The following is a 2,846-nucleotide window of genomic DNA, read 5'->3' on the forward strand; positions in this document are numbered from 1 at the left end:
ACCTCTCAAATAAACTAAACATATTTTACTTAAATAGAGCTCTAATTACAGTACACTTAAATAATCTTATTTAAGATACATTCAATAAAATCCTAATATAAATTATCATTTTTAAACAAATAAATAAACATACCAACTATTGCGGCGTTTTAAATGTATCGTCGTGATGCTTATAAACTGTATGAACGTTTTAAATTTGTTTTGATCATTGCATTTCCGCCCAGATAAAATATGACGTAACGCGGCGTCTTAAGCCGCGCCAAACGTTAACGTTAAATTTGGTAACAAAAAATGTCACTAAATAAGAAAACGATATTATGTGAATAAAAAAGATGTAAGAAAGAGAAAAAATGTAACTATGTAACACAATATATAATGTTAATCTTAATAAATTCAAAGAAGAATTTAATAGACGCCCTTTGATGCTTTGCAATGTCTTCCTTGTTATGTAATAGATATACCATTGCTGCGTTGACGATTTCTGGGTTTGCGTAAATTATACCAAAATCACGTGACCTTTATTAATGGTATATATAATAGATATACCATTGCTGCGTTGACGATTTCTGGGTTTGCGTAAATTATACCATAATCACGTGACTTTTCTTATGCCTGAACCTCACGAGACGAAGTCGAGTGAGGTTGCATAAGAAAGGTCACGTGATTATAGTATAATTTACGCAAACCCAGAAATCGTCAACGCACCAATGGTGTATCTGTTTTCACCTATAGCTCCGCCCAGAAACACTTACTCCTTCGATCTTCAAAACTGAAAATTATACCATAGTCTGGGTATGGTATAATTTACGGTTATTGGAAATTATACTTGGAAGAATTTTACATAAGAAGCGCTGAAGAGCTATAGGTTAAATCATGATATACCATTAATAAAGGTCACGTGATGTAAAATTCTTCCAAGTATAATTTCCAATAACCTTAAATTATACCATACCCAGACTATGGTATAATTTTCAGTTTTGAAGATCCATGATTAGGTGTTGATATTTGTGGAAAATGAGTAGCATTACAGGTGAAAAAGAAAATGTACATGCTTTGATATTTTTATCATCTAATATTACTGACTACAGTAGTGACACAAACAAAACAATGTTGCACTGCTCTCAAGTCACATTACAAGTCTTGTTGGAATTACTTTCCCTTAGCAGGTAGGCATCAGTAAAAGCGTACTTTTTTTAAATTTAATATCTAGTCCCTCTCTCATGGACAGTGCATACGATAAGTAGAATTATGCAAATTTAAATGATTTACAAAACATCCGGAATAATGTACAATAGTATTTAATCTAAATAGAACATGATCTATGTGTAGGAATGATTTGGTAGGGTATCTGTAATGTGCTCCTCAAATGGTGTATTACAGCAACAATTAAAAAATAAAACATGGCCTTATGGGCAATGTGCAAGTTTACGGACTGGTTGGTCAGACTGAGGAAGTTATATGGCCCGAAGCGCAGCTGAGGGACATATAACTTCCGAGGTCTGACCAACCACTCCGTAAACTTGCATTTTGCACGAAAAGCCATGTTTTATTTGTTATTCTATACCGAATCTAAACTCTTTCGTCCCTTTTGCTGCTGTCATTTTTACTATAATTTGCTTTCAAATAATAAGTTATTTGTTCAGTGTGTGACATATCTCAATCCCTAGTCGAATTTTTTATTATTATTTTCAAGATTTTCAAGCTATACAGCAAAAAAATCATGCTCTTCTTTTGTTATTCAAATTTTTGTTAATCAAATTAAACTGGCAAAAAACCCGAACTTTCAGATTTTCACAAACTGTATTAATAAAATTTATAATTAATTTAAAGACAAATCATGACTTTTGATCAACATGTAATAAATTTATGTGAAACAAAACAATAAATTTAGTAAAAAGACTCATTTATCAACAAAATAAAATATTATACCTCATTTGCATACGCCCTTTTGTATTTAATATGACGTCATCCGGTCCATATAAGAATTATGGACCGCCCCCGGTCTGTATGCGGTTTATGGACCGGATGACGTCATATTAAATATAGAAGGGCGTATGCAAATGAGGTAATATATTTAACAAATAAAGCATGGCCTTGAGAACAATATGCAAGTTAACGGACTGGTTGGTCAGACTGAGGAAGGCATATGGCCCGAAGCGCAGCTGAGGGCCATATACCTTCCGAGGTCTGACCAACCAGTCCGTAAACTTGCATTTTGCCCTCAAGGCCATGTTTTATTTGTTATATTATACCGAATTTAATCCTTTTATTCCTTTGTTTTTTTTTGCTGTAATTTTTACAATTATTTGCTTTTAAATAATAATTTTAATTGTTCAGTTCAATATCTCAAACCCTTGTCGGATTCTGTTTTATTATTTTCAAGCGATGCAGCAAAGAATCATGCTCATCTTTTAATATTGCATTTTATTAATTAAATTAAATAAATCTCTGATAAAGAGGGGAATCGTTTAGCCATTTTGACAGTTATCGCCTGTTTTGTGTCGTGAAATTCGCACGTCGTGAAAGTTACATTTTAACGGTCTTCATAAGATTTATGGACCGACCCCGGTCTGTATGCGGTTTATGGACCGGATGACGTCATATTAAATATAGAAGGGCGTATGCAAATGAGGTATAATATTTGTACTTGTATGTATTGGGATTACAACAACATTTGCACTTGTATGTATTTGGATTACAACAACATTTGTACTTGTATGTATTTGGATTTTTCGTAGAGAAACCATCTCGCGCTTTCGTTGAGAAACAAATGTCGTTACTCGCGCCAGGACCCAGTGCTATCGAGTGGAGAGAGTTTCAGTACTCAGCAATGTATTTGCTAAATA

Source organism: Ruditapes philippinarum, unplaced genomic scaffold, assembly GCF_026571515.1.
Source record: "Ruditapes philippinarum isolate M1 unplaced genomic scaffold, ASM2657151v2 ctg6035_1_1_1_1, whole genome shotgun sequence".
Taxonomy (NCBI): Eukaryota; Metazoa; Mollusca; class Bivalvia; order Venerida; family Veneridae; genus Ruditapes; species Ruditapes philippinarum.